This window comes from Argiope bruennichi, chromosome 4, assembly GCF_947563725.1.
Source record: "Argiope bruennichi chromosome 4, qqArgBrue1.1, whole genome shotgun sequence".
Lineage (NCBI taxonomy): Eukaryota > Metazoa > Arthropoda > Arachnida > Araneae > Araneidae > Argiope > Argiope bruennichi.
This window is the reverse complement of record NC_079154.1, coordinates 90,121,374-90,140,397: the sequence shown is the minus strand read 5'-3', so window position 1 is coordinate 90,140,397 and position 19,024 is coordinate 90,121,374. Positions and strand designations below refer to the sequence as shown.

The following is a 19,024-nucleotide window of genomic DNA, read 5'->3' as shown; positions in this document are numbered from 1 at the left end:
TAAAAGACAGTTATTAAATTTGATAATTCAGAATTTATTCGAAAACAATTTAGACTTATATTAAGAATAATCAAACATGGAAAAAATTAGGGGAAAAAAAAACAAACCTGCAGAAATAATTAAAAGAAACAATCTTATCACTTTTGCGATTTATAATAAGCAAATGTTTTATTTAAAAATGGAGAGAAGGGGATAAGATCTTAATTTAACTAAAATCTCGCCAACGGTATCTTCATAAACAAAGGTCCATAGCCAAAATTTGATCTTTGAATGTAGGCTGAAGTTTAATACGGCGTGTTTTTGATACAGACCGCTTTGAAAGAACAAATGGAAAAAATAAGGGAAGGGGAGGGGATGATATAAATTCCTAAAGACCTTATACAATTATGACAAGACATTGTTGCCACTATGTATAAATTCATTTTTTGAATTAATAATAAACTAATAGAATTTAATAAAATCTTCTAACAAACGATTTTTAAATTTACTTTTTTTAAAGTCATAAATAGAAAAGTACGAATAAAAATGTCCACTTTTTTGAAACTCAATCCAAATTCTTTGGATAGCTGACAATTTTTTTCAAGAAGAAATTACTATTTAATAAACAGTGAAAAAAGAAGCATAAAGATACTCATAATTCTGATACAGGAGGAAGAAAAAACTTTTAAAATCAAAATATCAACTATTTCGACTCCCTCGTAACTTAGTAAAATTTATTTTTGAATTTGCTTCAGCTTTAACAAGAGGATAAAAAAAATTTCGCTGGCATTGCATCCTTTTCCAGCTAATAAGTTCGAAAGTTAAACTGCCTAAATTTACGAGTATCCCATGAGGCTTATGTAATTCCCTCGTGTATTGGCAATATTATTGACTTATTCTACTGGCATCTCAATTTCGCACACAGATTTTAATACTTTTATGGTGAATATTTTAACTTCATATCGATCATTTTTTACTCACATCTCCAACTCTCATTTGTACAACTGGAGGGAGGGTGGTGAGGTGGCTAAATGGCTCAATTAAGAGAAAATAACCATAAGGTGTAGAGTTTATTCCAATTTCCAAGATTATAGTAGAAAAATTTTAAAGCCCAATCGTATCACTAAGGAGATATGTAAAAATAGAATAAACTAACAAATTTTTCAAAATAAACAAAATAGAATGCTAGGAGAAAAACGTGACGATGTCAAAATATAGTTTCAGAATTTCATGCAGAACCTAATATGTTCCCACTTATAAAGTATGAAATATTGAAAGGTATGTGCTTGAAGAAGAGAATGTACTCAGGAACTTCTGCAGAACAATGTAATTTGAAGCAAAATCTGAAATTGAACATGATTCCATAAAAATATTTTCCCAAACTATGTAATTTTACAGAAATCAAACACTTGCAAGGAATAATACATTCTTTAACCTAGAATTTTGAATTTAAAAAAAACAGAAAATGAATGATCTCATAGTCGTATAATAAATTTCATTACTTAAGATATGAAGACATCACATCATAGCTGTATGGATCAATTTGCATCTAATTAAGGCCCGCCGCCAGGTAGCAGAGTTTTGGGTTTCTGTTCTGATCGTCTTAAAGCAATGTAGAAATATGTAAGAGGGGAAGCCTGTTCAGATGTTACTTACATAATCTAATTAAATCTACTTTACTAAGTTTATCTTAAAATATCTTCGTATAATTTAAAACTGAGCATTAATCTAACTTAAATAAATTACCTCTTACATTGAAAAATACTTTCATGAACAATTACAATTTAAAATAATCCATTTACTGAAGAAGAATAGTTGTATTTAAATTTATAATTTTCTTTGAGTTAAGAATATTTTTTTCTTTGCTTGAAATTCAACATAATAATTCTGTCGCAATCGAATTAATTTGACATTGATCACAAAAAAAAAAAAAAAAAAAAAAAAGATGAGAAAAAAACTGCTATAGAATTATTGCTAAAATTTCAGCTGATAAAAAGCTTTGTTCATGAAGATATATTCAACTACAAAACGTCAAATTCGAAAAAAAAAAAAAAAGAGTCACGTGAAAACAAGAATTTAGTTGTAGTCCTTGGTCAAAATCGATAAGGAAGTAACAGTTTAAAACTTAAGAAAATGACGACTTTCAATAGTCAAAGGTTCAGAATATTCATTCGATCCCTGTTCATCGATATAGTTTGAATTATAATGTTAGTTATATCTCCTTTCTTCTTCTTCTTCTTCTTTTTTTTACTTGTATATTTCCAATTCCTAAACTTCTTATGCGAATTATCGTTCTTTCTGGCTTAAATTAATGTACGTCATTTCCCTATTTAACAAAATTTTGATTGGAATAAAAAATAGCGATTTGACTCAAAACAGCCTCGAATTTCATTCATTCGAATAATTCAGCATTTCGAATAACATTTATATCCATATCATGTAAAAGAAAACTACAGATATAATGCTAATTTATGAATATGAAACAGGTAAAACTAAAAATTCACTTTTTAATAAAAACACCCATATTATTTATAATTATTTACAAGAAAAGAATTATTAATTACAAAATTGGATCATCTTCGTCATAATAATTCGAAATTTAACCTATCCTTATACGAATTTCGGTCACTGATAGTTTCAAAAAACGCCAGCAATCTTAATTCCAGGAAGAACACTTCCATAAAAAGTGCACTACTTATACTTATTTTTATTTTAAAATAAATATAATGGTAAAATATAAAAAAATTTTTTTTTTTTGAATTCTCGGTTTATTATACATATTAACAGTATTCTAATTCACTTTTAAATTCTAAGTAATTTTTCAGATTTGGTAAATAATTTACTGATATAAATAATTGCATTCCTTTTCTCCAGAGATAGAGGACTAAACACTTCAATTATCGAAGGGATGCAGATTAAAAATTCAATTCGTTTAAAGTTCCGCCATATAAATCCTTTGGAATCAAATGCTTGCCGACAGAATTCGATAAAAATTTGGAGATATGAGGTACGAATTTGTTACTATCTTCTAACCATTACTTCAAATAATTTCTCGACTCCAAACACTTTAGAGTGAAAACAAGAAATCAATCTAATAAATCTATTAATAATTTTCTTTTTGGATATCGTTTCATAAATCCTTGTTAGATGGTACGGCCATTCGTCTCAACGTCGATTTCATTACAATCTAAAACTAACCATATGTAACAGAAAAGAATTTTACTGAGTGTTCTATCTGCATTATCTTTTTGATTTTCTTAGAATTTAAATCAATATTCAGCAAAAATTAAATGAGATCCAAAAGAAAGATAGTAACAAGCCTTAAGGGTTTGCTCGCATCAGCGATTACTTAGATGGTAAGATAAACACTTAAATCTTCTTATCTTTATAAATTTCCATGGATACTATACCACTATGTCAATAAAGCAATTTTTAAGGTAATGTAGATATTTAACTATTTAATGACTGTTTGACAAAATGTCCATGGATATTATACCATTATATCAATAGAGAACAAAGTACTTGTTAAGATAACGCAGATATCTAATGAATATATGAAGAATCTGAGTTTAAGTGTTAAAAGCCATCTAATTGGAAAAGAATTTTAAATTAATAATCTTAACTTGAAGTGTAGTTATTATTATAATTCTTTGATAAAGCACTGAATTTTGTCTTATTTATTATCAATCAATATGCAATCATATAATTCTATACTTATATAAAGCTCAATGTGTGTGTGTGTTGGCGCTCTACAGGCCAGACCGTTCGACCTACAGCTACCAAATTTGGAGCATGCATACCTTGGAGGTTGGAAATGTGCACCTGGGCTCCTTTTTTTTTGAATTTTTAATTAGAATTTTAATTATTAATTAAAAACTAACTTTCCCGCCAAAAAATTTTTTTCATTTCCCCACCGCCAAATGAGTAAGGCTTCAGTTTTTTCCCCCCACGCTAAAGAGGATAGGCTTAAGAAATTTTCGGCAGATTATTTCAAAGGATTCCGTTTAACTTCTTAATGTTTGATGCATTTAAAATTAAACATTGTTAATGAATCGATCTTTCAGATTCATTCTGAAGTACTTTTGAATTAAAATAAAACAGAATGAAAGAAATTAAAAATTTCTAATCTACATAGTTTTACACCAACTGGAGTAGAAAATTCACGTATTTACGTTACCATAATTGGAGTTGAAATTTCACGCATGCGCATTGTGTTCTGATTGTTGATAAATATTTTCAACGGATACGGACTTGGTTTTGAAGGTTTAATATGTTTTCGACAGATTATTTCAAACGATTCTGTTTATTATTATTTTTTTTTTTTAGTGTTTGATGCATTTAAAACTAAACATTGTTAATGAATCGATCAGTTCGTGATGAATCTGAGAAAATTTTGTTGGAAACTTCTTGAGAGATTATATAAATTAAGAAAAATATTCTTTAGTGCCCATAAGGTTTAAATACTCAGCGACTCTGTTTTCAGTACTCATATTAAAAAAAAAAAAAAAAATGCTCTGTTTCAGTAAAAAAATATTATTATAATTATTGCAGGTTAATCATTTTCACTTTAATTTAAAGTAAATTTTACGGGAGCGAACAGAAAATTAGAGAGATACAAATTACATTATGGCTGAAGGCCTTTATAATATTATGAGTGAATTATATGACTAAAAATTTGAAGTTTTAAAATATTTTGATGAAGAAGCTATTACAATAGGAATTGCATAAAATATTTAATTATTAAAATTTTAACGAACATTAAGATTGGCGAACCGGCTGGTCGCTAAAGGCGGCTAGTATTGAATAAAATATTTATAGAACAAAATGAGATTGCGAGTACAATAATTTTTCAACTGATAAGAACTAGGAAGTCCCCCTCTCCTATTTCGAATATTCCAATTTTTATAATATTACACAAACCAAATATTGAGAAATGAAAAGAAAATTAGTCCGACAATTTCATAAATGAACTGGAAACAACTATTGAATTCACTCATGCAATAGAAACTGATGATTTTGTCCATCAGTCACATTTGATAATTGATATCAATGAGATGTTGGAATTGAATACTAAAGAGCTGACAATAGATGAATTTATAGAAAGGTATCAGCAAATCACTACTACAGAAGTTGATATCTCGACATCAAATTAAAACCAGAAAAATAAATGACAATTTCATGGTTGACAGATCTGGATTCAATTGAAAAAGGAGGTAAAAATATCGTATACAATAGATACGTAACTGTCAATTATGTTGCAGCATTTGTCCTAGCGTTGGGTCAGTTTGAAAACCCTGATACATAGAAAGCTGATGGTTCATTTGAGGTCGTTGTCAAACTTATGACCATACAGGAACCTCTTCATAGACTGAAATAGATATAAATCCGAGGTAGTTGGGTCTGGGCTGTATGGTGGGTGCTCCAAAATTTTCCGACCAAAATCTTGCAGTTAACAATTCGTAATTACTAATTACTCTTACAAGTTACTTGCAGTTATTAATTGGGTCCAAACGTTCGTTCATTTGAGACAATACTATACCATGCTTTATTTGTTTTTTACATATATATTAGAGCTTTTTATAAACGCTGCACAAATAATAGTAAATAAATAAATACATAAAAAATTAAAATAAAATGCAAATTTTGACCAACTGCTGATTTCAAATCATCATATTTTTGATGCAGGTCATTGAAATGCAATTTAATAGACAGAAATAAATTAATTTAATTTTGTAATGATAATAATTGCCATTGGGTATAAAATGAAATTAGTGCCGAAAAAAATCACTCCATCTTAATACTTTCACTTCGTTCTTCCTTAAACATTTTCTGCAAATATATCACACAACAACACAAATTTATATTTTTACTTTCTAATATACGTAGTATATAGTATATAGAAAGTAAAGTCATCGTCACAAAAATTTGAAATCAAGATTTTGACGAATCTTTACGTTTTAGACCCCCCCCCCTTGAATTCGAAAAATACATTTTGGGAAAATGTCCGCCTGTCTGTCTGTGACAAAGATAACTAAAAAACGATTTGAGCTAGGCGGTTGAAATTTGGTATATGGCCTTTACACCAAATTTGCAGATTTTTGTCAAATCTTGAGTAAAATTTTTTCAGAAGAGGTCGAGCTGTCTGGCAATTCGAAAATAAATTAACAGGCTAATTACAAAACAAAGACAACCAGATAAATAATATTCAGTATACAGACTTAATATCAATAGTGTAAACATCTGTCAAATTTTGAGCCAAAACAAACAGCGAGTTGATCGTCTGTCGGTCTGTAATTTCAGGAACATGCAACCGCGTTAGAAACACAATAACTTAAATAAATAAAATTTGGTATGGGATTGTGTGATTAAAATTGTAGTTCTATGTCACATTTTTGTTTCAAGCAGTAGGGAAAAATGCGTCTAAATTACAAATTCGAGTTTTGGATACTATTAATCGCATGCCAAGTATTTAATCGCTAATATATATAAGAAGTGGTAATATGGTATGAGGATTATCTTAAGAATGGAAAGGCGCAGTTGACAGAATAAACATTTAATTAATATTGAAGGACGAGAACATTTTTTATGTGATGCTAAATACAAGTAGCGAAACTAATAACAACAAATTGCTGTTGCCACACAGTATCTATGAATACAGAAATAATAATATTAAACATAAATGTGAATCTTACATTTATATATATGTAATGATATTTTAATTCTAATTTCAATTTAATTAATTTCCAAGATTTTATCTTAATTTAGCCCATAGTAACTTTATTCTAAAATATTCTCTTATTTCTTGATCTAATTCCACTGTATCTACTTAATTAATTCAAGAGAAGCTATGTAAAATTGCTGAATCGGCTAAAAGCCTAACTTTCCCACACTCCACGTGAAGGGACAAAATACCGCTGACGAGACAAATTCTTTTTTGACAGATCCCTGTGTTTTCCCTTACCTCGTCGACGCATGTAGCGAGAATCCCAATGGAAATCTTAATAATATATTAGCATCTGTAAAGAAATATTTTCCCTATCAAAATCTCAGGTTATATAAGACCAGGGATAAAATGTTCAAGTGCTTTTCACTCATTCCTTTCTGTGTCGTTCTGTGTGCTCATCGCTTGTATATATGCCTGCTTCTTCAAAATGAAATAAAACGACGTCACGAAATCGAAAGTCTTTTCACTGTCTTCAAAACTGCATCCTGCTTCACATAAAATAATGCTTATATATATAACTTGCCAAGATGGCACGATAGATTAAGTAAAAATGCTAAATTCACGCCAAAAGTTAATATTTCGTAACTATCGTACATCAATGCCATGCAAGACGTTCTCCAGCAAGGCAAAAGTTTGCGAGAAAGTTTTGAGAAGATCACTCCTACTGATTTAATTTAATTGTTATTTATTACTTTTCAACTTAAAACTACTTTATACCTTAAACAATATATTGCATATCATCACAGGCACATGGGAAGATACAAATGTACGTCTCCTGAAACCAAGATCCTTTCAATAATAAAAAAACTCTGTCCGAAATTAAAAGAACACTTATTTCAAACTTAAAAACATGTTACAATGACTTCTTATTTTTATTATCTTTTCGCCGCACCTAGAAGAAGTTCAAAGGAAAATTAGAATGAAATTTATATGCAAGCAACATCCGGTAAGTAAGTACTTGAACTCTTTTCAAGGTTGGAGAATGAAAACAATACTGGACATGGGCTCTGAAATGAATGAATTCAAGAATGAATGAAGTTGCGGCAATCAAGCAGTGATACAATAAACACAATGCTCTAAAGAAAACGGTTTCTCGTGTAGGTATTTCCTTCCTATTGTGATCGGTCATTTCAAAGTCTAAAGAGAGAGTCATGTTTAACGACGTGCGGAATTTCATCACAGGAAAGAGTGCGACAAAAATCTGTCACAGCAGGAAGCCTTGTCATTGACAAAACAAAGCCATTTATTCAAAATTAAAGAGTATCAGAACACGAGACTTCACGGTAAATTTATCAAAATTATAGGGTTGAGAGAAATTTAATTAAAAAAGATTCAACTAAAAATATCTTTGAAACGGATAAGGGAAGCTAAAATAAGTTTTCAATTCTTTTTGCGTTATAATCAAAGGCGTTTCTTAAAATAATAATAATGTAATTATTGCATTTCTATCTTTTATTTAGTTCAAAACAAAATAATAAAAACTAACAAAGAAAAATAATTAAAAATGCAGGAAAGTGAAAAAAAAAAAAAGTAATGTCAATCGATATTTAACAAAATTTAATTTTGTTGTTGTTTACTCGTACACGTAGTATAGAGGAAATATTGTAATCGCTAAAAAATCCGAAATTTTGACGAATTTCCAAGTTTTAGACCTACCTGAGTTTGAAAGAATATTTTTGGGAAATGTCTGCATGTCTGTGGCAAACATAATTCAAAAACGCTTTGACCTAGACGAATGAAATTTGGTAAACAGTCTTTATATTAAATTTATACATTCTTTCAGATTTCAACACCCATTCAGAGGAAGTCCTATTGATCGAATATAACTTGATAACTACAAAAGGAAGAGAGCTGGATGGATGAAATTCGGTACACAGATTTAATCTCAAATAGTACAAACACCTATCGTTTGAGCCAAACCAACAAGAGGGTGATTGTCTGTCGATCTGTACATTCAGAAGCATGTAACTGAAATCCGATCCGTGATTTTGTAACTGCAATTGTAATTCTGTGTGAAATCTCGGTTTCAATCAGATCGGAAAAATGTATTTAAGACACAATTTCAATTTTTAGATACTGTTGAAAAAAAAAATCGCCAAGGATTACACGATGGATTCAGTAAAAATGCTAAATTCGCGCCAAAGGTTAATATTTCGTGACTATTGTACGCCAATATCATGCAAAATTCTCTGCCTCACCAAAAATCCACATTTTTTTTTTTGCAGGGGATGAGAGATAATATCTTTATTGGAGAGTATGTGAAAAGTTTTAAGGTGACCATTTCCACTGGTAATAATGGTTTTAAATAACAGAAATTGTGGTTCTGATCATCCATTGATATGAAATGTTTAGCACAAATAATAATAGAGCCAAATATCAAAATAATTTGTTTTACAAATTATTTCAGTTTAACTTCTATTAATTACTCAGTTTAATTTTTATGAGCTTTTTTTATGATATAAAATCTTAAATAGAAGGAACATTGTATCAATAAAATGATTAAATTTATATTTTGAAACATTTAGCAAACATTACTATTTTTTTGTTTCAATTAATTCTTACAACACCAAATGCAATATCCTTAAAAGCAATAAATAAATAAATTGAATATAAAAAATCACCGATTATTACCACGATTATTCACAAGAATGCCGCTTAATTCGCAGAGAAACTCGAGAGAAAATGAAAATCTTTGGTTTTGAAAGGATTTATTTCCAAAAATATTAGCTAGAAAACAAGATTTCGAAGTCTAAATTTAATATAATAAACAATTTTTACCAGAAAAACGTTATTTGATTTAAAAAAAGGATTGTTACGTTATATTTAAATTAAAAATCCAATCGCATTTTATTCTTCAAAAAATGTTTCAATAGTTTTGTTTTAGTTTGACGCTTTGCATTACAGGTTGTTTTTTTTTTAAAGTAGGAGGGGGGAATCCTTTCATTGAACTTAAATAGCTGTCAAAACAAAACTACGAAACTTTAGTTTAAATTCATTTGCTTTTTTTAACTTTCGGATACAAATTACGTTGTTCAAGGTGTCAAATGTACATATATAGCCCTTAATAATGCAATTATTTCGGAAAGAATACGTGCTTAAAAACTTCGGTTCCAATAATTTATGGATTAATCATATAACAATATCTACGTCAATAAATTAAAAAAAAACATACAAGAATCAAAGAAAAACAAAGTTCTTGATGACAATAGATGAGATCTTGAATATCAATAGATTTGCTGGCACAGAATTTGTTTTATATTATTAAGTGTGTTTGAAAAGAAATCAATTTGTTTTATCCACAAAAATGAATTAGAAGCAGTTCATGCTCATACTAAACTGATTCAAAGATAATAATAATTATTATGTTATATAATCTATTTTAGGATACAGCGAGTTTAATAAAACGAAACAGAAAAATTTAAATGCTATATTTATCCAAAATTACTTACAGCAGAATCGGTAGAAGCTGCTTCAATTTTTGAAATTTAATTACAAATGCACATTTAGATACAATTTTTAATAATCAGTCGAAATTCATAAAATGGTTGTTAGTTGATTATACAACTGCGGCCATGAGCTAATTATACAACTATGTAAAATTAACAGATTTTTTTAAATATTGACAGCCCCCCCCACACTCATAAATTTGAAGTAACAGATTGTGACATGAAATTAAGCTTTTTCTTAAAAAAAAAAAAATAATAATAATAATAAGTAATACATTCAAACACTTCTTTCTGTAAATTAATCTGTTATATTTTTATTCTACACAAAATATGTATATACATTAATAGTTTTCAAAAGCAAAATGAATATATAAATTTTTAAATCCAATTATTTTATTAAAAATATAGTTTTGAGGTATCTATATAAACAGTTTTAGGTAACTATAAACATGAAATAGGAAATTAAAGAAAAACATTCCTCCGGTTTCTTTTTTGGTTAATCATTAATTTTTAATTAATCAAATTAAGCAAACAGAATATCTGCCTATTATAACAGATCCTTCAGTTTTACTGCTAAACAATTTTTTTTTTTTTTGGCCAGTTAATTTAAAAAAGAATAAACACGACAGTTGGAGAAATGTGGTACGTCAAAATTCGCAATCATCCAAGCAACACAAATCCGAAATTTATTGCTATGAATTTGTCTTCTCGCACGAGTACTCACTTCACAAACTGTATTATCGAAACGTGAAAATCGTAATCAGTCAAAGGTTTACAAAAAGACAACTGAGACAACAAGAAAAGTTATTAAAGAATAAATATATTGCAAAGATTCCTGTTATCCAGAGATAATCGGATGTAGTCAGGATAAACTTTTCCGCTATTGCACGTATGAATTTTCCCAACACATCTGTGAAGTGCAGTAAATTGAAATTTTCTGTTCTAGAACGGCAATTCGGTTACTGATTTTTAATTTCTTTCTTTTTTTTTTTTCACATAATGGTGTAGGAGGGAAGATAGTTAAAAATTATTAGTTCAAAAATTTTACACACATACCAGCTTAAAACGTTTGTTTTATTTACCTCTCTATGTTTTCAGTTTTTGTTATACGGATCATAATCAGTCAAAAGTTTATGTAAAGAAAACTAGAACTATAAGAAAGTTATTATAGAAAAATTATCTAACAAATATAGCTGCTAATTTATTATTATTATTCATATATGAAGAACACAATTAGAAATAAAATACAACCTTCAAACTTATTTGAGAATCCACGATTTAGACAAAAAATAAATAAACAAAATATAATGATGCTAGATTGTAAACCTGTCTGGGTGTATGGGAAAATAACATAAAAACACAGTTAACAGAGATGATGATTTTTGGTTATATATCACGAACATTATGCTCTCATAGCGTATCTTAAATTTAAAAAAAAAATCCACTATAAAAGCAGATACCGAAGAATGCCGAAAAGTTCAGGTTAATCCCAAATCAGTAAAAATTACTTCAAAATCTACTTAAATGTCAAAATGTTAAGCATAATTTCAAGTATAGTGATATCTCGAATACAACATTACATAAAATGAGGACTGCTTGAATTTGCCAAAATTTGAATAATTCCAAAACTTTAGGACATGGAGGGAAAGGAATTGATTAATTTTTAAAAAGAAAGAGAAGATAAGCAGAACATCAAATGCATTTAAAATATGTAGAACTGCGTTCGAAATACAGAAATGTAATAAAATTTGGTTGAAATGATGTCATTACCCTTTCTTTGCAGTAGTAAAAGAAAACGGAAGATCACTCAAAGTCAATATTAACTATAGTTGTATAAATTACACATGTCAAATAAAGACAGCTAATAGTTAAGAAATATATATTTTACTGAAATCATTCGAAAATCCTTTAAATTTGACAATAAAATAAACATAGAACATACTAAAGGCAACAAACTGCAACAATAAAATAGAAGAGTTTCTAGTCTTTTCCGCTTTCTAAAAGTTTATAAAATGACTCACACGAAACTTAAATAGACACAACATTCTGAATTTCCACAATAAAAGAATCTGGAACTTGGAAAGATAAGACCAGATGTCTTCACTTATCTGTCAAGGTTAAAGGAAAGTTCACTCTTTTTTACAAACCAGAATTAAAGGATAAGGTTGAAGTAATCAACCTTTTTCGAAAATATTTTTAAAATAATTACACTATAGGTATTATATTTTAAAATAAATAAACATAGTCTAAAGGTGTGTCAGGAGCACTAATATGTCAATAAGTATTTTAAAAACATTATTTATTATATAAATACTTAATGTATTATTTAATTTGACATACTAGTAGAATAAAGGTAAATCCAATTTTTAATTTTAGATATACACTATATTTTGAAATAGTAGACCAAATTAGAAAGTGAAAATACTTTTTTTTTCTCTATTTCATTTTGAAAATTTATGTAAATAGTATAAAATAAAAAAAATATCAATGTGATATGAGAATCTTATCAACAATATTTCTTATTAAAAAAGGAAATGCATTAAATTATTATAACTTGTTAAACAATATTAATGAAACAGATTAAATAATTTAGATATGATATTTCAGAGTTGGATATGATTTGATTAAATCATAAGCCAAATAAATATTTTTATGTACATTAATAACTTTTTGAAAATGTTCTATTTTTATTTATTTTCTAATAAATAATACCACACATATTATGAAAGGGCTCATTCATTGATAATTGTTACTTTTTGTTTACAGTGCATTTGTTTGATTAAGAAGATACATTGAGAATTTCCTGCAAGAATAAAAGAATGCAGAGTAAAAATAATCTAATTTCAAACTTTATTAAAATATAAAATCACAGTATTAATTTTCTAAAGCAATAAAATAACAATAACTTTTTCAAATTTAAAGAACATAGTTACAACTAGCAAAACTTCATAGAGACTCAATACAGTTTAGAAGCATTTTATATTTTCATTTATTGTTTTATTTTTACTTCATTAAGAGGCTTATAGAATGTTGTCAAATAGTTATAAAAAGTAAGATGGTCTAGAAAGTATACAATATGTGCATTATCTTTCAAATTTGAGATTTGCAAATGTGATCAATGTAATGATATTTTAACAGTTGATTTTAATTTTATTGATTTGTTAATTTTCTTCAAGCCATTCCTTCTTTTTCTTCTTTAGATATGAATACAACAATAGATGATGCGATTCTTGCTAGTTATCTTGAATTTAACATTATACTAGTAAGTTAAATTATTCTTATTTATTTAAGCAGGTTTCATAATGTCAAATGGATGATTTCCCCCCCTCGCACACCATAACTGTGAAAAGTATCAAACTAATGGGAAGAGTAATCAATATTTAGAGAGCTATTTGGAAAGCAAAGAAATTGAAATAGATGCTGAAATTTTTCAGCTAGTTTTCATGATTATCAAAATGTTTACTTAGAAGAATATAGTATACGCTCGAAATGAATAGTATGGATTTAAAAAATAATAATCAACTGTGAAGAGAATGAAATGGAATGTATATAATAATGAAATGGATTTCAAAATGAATATTACAAAGTAAAATATGTTCTTTTAACTGCTTCTAAAATCTAGAGCAATGATTTTTTTCTTCTTCTTTTTTTAATCACGATGCTCTAAAATTTTTTTTTCTGTAATATTTTGAATAACAGTAGATTCTCAGATTATTTTTATAAAATTTTTCAACATCCATAAAACAAAATCTTCACTAGGTCTCAATTTACAATTGAATCTAACAACTTCTTCTTTTTCAATCTAATCTAATAATTTTACTGTAACAATAATATGGATATTAGAACACTTTCAAATATATATTGCAAATTATGGTAAAATAGAAAGAAAAAAAATGTTAAATTTTGTTAAAATCCAAAATAATACCAATTTTTTAAATTAATACTCACAGAAACTGTAAATCAATGATAAATTATTTATTGAAAACATCTATATATAAAAAAGAAACTTTATGCCATTTTTTATAACTACTTTTTAATCCTTCAGTTTCTATTACAAACAAAAATTGCTGCATCACTAATTTCATCATATTAAGGGAAAATGAAGATGACAAAGCTTTTTATATGCAAAAAACAGTTGGAAAATGGGTAATTTTTGTGTACATCATCTTTTTAACTTTATATACACACAGTTAAAACCAAAGAATATAGCAAACAAATTTTAAAAAAAATGAATAATTATTGTTTTAAGAATTTAAAAATGAAATGATCTGTTAAGGAAAATCTTAACCTGATATATCCAAATGATAAACTAAACAGTCCTACTGTGTATTTCACTATTATCTAGCTAGCTAAGTGGATCATTCCCTACAGTGGGATCAGGAGCTTGTGTTGACAAAAAACAAATACATGTATTATTGTTGGAACCATAATAAGCATAAAATGTTTATACATACATTTTTTTATTCAAAAGTTGCCAAAATTAAGCTAAATATAATTTATTTTAATCTCTGAAAAATTTCAGAATTGCTCACCATCCCATTTTTAGATTAAATACAGATCCATTATAAGTAATCAATATTTAATTTCTACTTTTTAATTCAAGAAAAAAATATAGATTTCTTTTAATGTTACTGAAAATTGGAAGATTTAAAATAACAAGTAAAGGAAAATAAAAGTGACTTGAAAAATCTTATGGGTAAAAGATATATACTTCCAAATTGAAATTAAAAAATATCAGAGTCCCAATTTTACTTTTCTTTAAGTTTGGGGGTGAGATACAATTATCATATGCCATTCTATTCCATTTTATATAAAAATACACAATTTAAATTAATAATCTTATCTAATTGCACACTAATATTTTTTCAACAACATATAATCAAAAGATCTACAAATGTTTAGAAGTCTAATAATTATAAGTAAATTTTTGTTTTACAAGAAAATCAAAAAAGGCAAACAAAAGAAATTTAGATGATCAGTTAAATGAGTATTGGTAAAATTTTGTATTTTAAAATATGTTAAAATGTTTCATAATAGCAATTTTTCTCTGAATAGGAGCTATCAGAAAAGGTTTCAATAAAAATCTTAGTAAGTTATTTGAGTTATTAAATATAATTAAATTTGAAACTTTTGATAAATATTTGTTGAGATGGGCCATTTTAATTGTTTTTAATAATGTTGCTTAAAAATCTGAAATAAGACGCTCTGATAAAAAAAAAAAAAAGTCATAATAAGAAAAGAAAATTTTATTTCAGATACTGCTTTAAATTTAACACAACAACAAAATAAACCCCTTTCCAATATTTATTCAAAGGAAATTAACAACAACGGGGGCAGGGGGGGACATGGCATGTTACTAATGAGATGACTTTGAAATTAAAAATAGTCAGAAAAATTCATATAAATATATGAGATAAATGCAAATATATATGTGTTTGATCAAGATTGAATGAAGATATATAAAAATTATGCACAGTCATTATAAGTTCAACTACCCAATTTTCATTCCTACAATGTAAAATGAATTTTTTGGAAATAAAACAGAAAATTTCTAACAGAAAAATTTAGAACGATTAGCAAAACGATTGAGAACTTGTAATTCTGTAAATCAGAAGAGCCTTAGTTAATGTAGAAAGTTTGATCTATCAAATGCAAATACTACGATAGAACCTTAATTATGCTTTGAAGTTACATAAATTTGTGTAATAAAACATATATTATTAGTAAACTTAATTTATTTGAAATTCATGACTAAAAAAAAATGAAGGACAAACAAAATAAATCACAAAAGCATTCAATATAAATACTGAAAGAAGCATTTATTTATATAATTTATGCATTTAAAAACTTTTTTAAATTAATTCTTCAAAAAAGTTTGTGTGGTTGAAATTTTAATAAGGACATCCTTGTCCTTCATTTTTTCACTGCAAAAACTAATCTCAGTAAGCAATAAATGCCACTTGCAAATTAACTAATAATAAAGAAAAACAATTTGGAGTAATTTAAACAATTTTTAGAACTATAGTAATTAAGAAAAATAGAATTACAAATAATTTTCACTGCAATTTTTACAGAAATGAATCAAATATTCAGATTTTTTTAAATATGTAGTTTTAAATATTGTGTCTTTTGTTAATTCAATCTGATTTAATACATTTCAAGCAGATCAAGTGAATAAATGCTGTATCCAACAAATAGAACCTTTTAAGTTGATATTTTCAAAATGTTGGATACAAATTCCTCCTACAATTTATTAGTTATATATATTTGTTCATTTTTATACAAATTTAAGTCTTTTAATTTCAGATGAGAAACCACTATAAATATTTAGTTCAATAATTCAAAACTGAGTGCAATAGACATATTAAGATAAAGACTTATTTGTTTCCAGATGGATGCATGTAGAACTGAAACCTTCATTTTAATTACACTGTGATTTAGAAAAATCATTTAGAGTTTGTAGGTAAAAAGCAATACATATGTGTAAGTGCAAGGATATCCATACAGCAGAAAATTTTTAAGAAATTGATAATAAAAAATTTATGATGAAAAAAGTGAAAAATAATACTGCAAACTAAATGTTCCTATAAAAATTGATATTTCTCAAGTTTAGATAGCACCTCTTATATTTTCTCCATAGATCTATTTGTAGCAAATTTTTAAACAACTTACAAAGTGCATTTTCGCACACACACACACACAAAACAACTTTTTAATGATTTCAAGGTCAAAAGAAAAAAATATATAAATATCAAATAATGCAAAAATAAATGAGAAATAAAAACTCAAGGAAACCATGTGATATTTTCAAATCTTTGCTTAAAGGCATGAGAGGATTTAATAGAAGCATAAATTGTCTTATTTTTCTAATCATAAATGGGAATGAGAGTCACAGATTAATATATATTAAACAATTATCAAAATGCTTCTATCTTTCAAGCAACATGACAATAATTCTGAAATATTATTTGATCCCAAAGATTATAGATTACTTGACTTGTTTGCAAATTATCATTTGCAAATAATCTTTCATTCACATTTCAGTTAGTAATCAAAAATTACAATTTAGGATCACCGATACAGTATTAAATAAGCATTTTTGAACTAAAAATAAATAACACTTGAGAACTGCAAGCATTGCAGTAACAGATGTCTTAAAACAACTGAAATAAATCGCATATTTATTCATAGAAATTTTATTAAAAAATTGAAAGTACCTTATTTTCACGAAAATCTGGCGATTTATATTGCATCTGATCAAAAAAGTCATTTTAGAAAATGACGCTTACAGTAAAGTTGTCATAAGCATGTATCAAAGCGATGCAGCATGCTACAATATAATTATTTATATTTGCAAATCAACTGATCGGAAAACGTAAGCTAATTTTTTTAGCTTTCGATAGCAACCGATATTATGTTTTTAAAAGAAATTAATATTATTAAAGTAGTGGTGAAAAAACATACCGATTTGTCTATAATTGACTAATATTAGGAAAAAAATAAGCATATTAATTACCTGATATGACAATTTCAAACGACTAGCGTTTTATCTCCTACACGCACATTTCTTAATTCACAATCTTTACATATATAGCTTCAAAAATTGATTTTATATCACGATGACCACACGGCGTCAAACAACCACAGCACTTTTAAGAGTTACTAACAAACAAACAGTGACAGAAATACACAGCACCAGCGCCTACTAAACAAATCTCTCTCAACCAATAGAATTAAGAACAGTTTAACTGTCATTTAGAACACGGAAAGGAAAAAGTTTTTTTAAAAATGGCAATAAAATACTGATTATAACTATATTTTTATTTTATGTTATAATTTATTGTACATACATAATTAAATTCAGTAAAATAATTTGAAAAAATAAATGTTTGTTATAGTAAAATAAAACGTACAATGAAACGAGACAGAAAAATCGTAAAAATGTTTCATATGCTTTCGAAAACCCTAGTTTCCGTAGAAAAGTTAAATGAGTGTAACAAGATTATCAGAACTGTATGGCTAGGGAAAAAGTATGTATAGTAAATATTATATCAAAAGCAAGATTCATAAGATTAGAGGTGTAACAATCAATATGCGGTAAAAAGAACATGGATGCTTTTGGGCCAGACATAAAGGGCACTTAAAAGGTAAAAATATTATTTCTTATATTTTAATTATTCAAGATAAATGCATGTTTCTGACCATGTAGGAGATAATTTCGTATTTTCCTCTATTTCATCTTTTTATAGTGATATTACTTCACAGATATATGACTGATCAGCAGAAATTGACTTATTTTTTTTTATCATACTATTAATAATCTAACTATTATAACAATAAGACACAAAAGAAAAATTAAAAATTTCACAAAAAAACATCAGATCAACTAAGTTGAAAGAAAAATTAAACTGTCTCACTTGAACAAAATATCTATTACCTCTTTTGTATAAGCAACGACCCAAAAAAGTACCAAGGACAATGTGAAAAAAAATATCGTCAATACAATGTCCAGCCTCTTCTGTTCAGATTGAAGCATCCTGCAATGTGCCATTTCAAGTCTGTTTCATAAGCGTAAAGCGATAGGTGTTACTTCAAATTTCTAGTGTACTATATGTTGTGCAATTCCGAATAACTGCATAATATTTACTTCATCCCGATAATATAATTTTTGATAATATAATTCCAGTTCAGAAAAAAAGAACTTGAACTTTTTCTCTATTTTAAAATTATTGTTATTAATTTTTAAGCTTTAAAAAATTATTGACTGCCCTTTTACTATATTATTAGTTGATATCTAATAATATAGTAACATTATTATTAAATTAGAATATAGTAACATTATAATTAAATAATATAGTAACATTATTATTAAATT

General features: G+C 27.1%; 1 protein-coding gene across 2 annotated transcripts in view; it reads right to left on the bottom strand.

Moving 5' to 3' along the window:
- LOC129965566 (tyrosine-protein phosphatase non-receptor type 4-like) overlaps window positions 1–17,832 on the bottom strand; it is a 135,774-nt gene extending 117,942 nt beyond the window's left edge. For both annotated transcript variants that reach the window (XM_056079569.1, XM_056079571.1), the window contains exon 1: window positions 17,666–17,832. The gene's annotated coding sequence lies outside the window, so the exon portion shown is untranslated. The remainder of the gene's footprint in view (window positions 1–17,665) is intronic.
- Window positions 17,833–19,024: the final 1,192 nt, after the last annotated feature.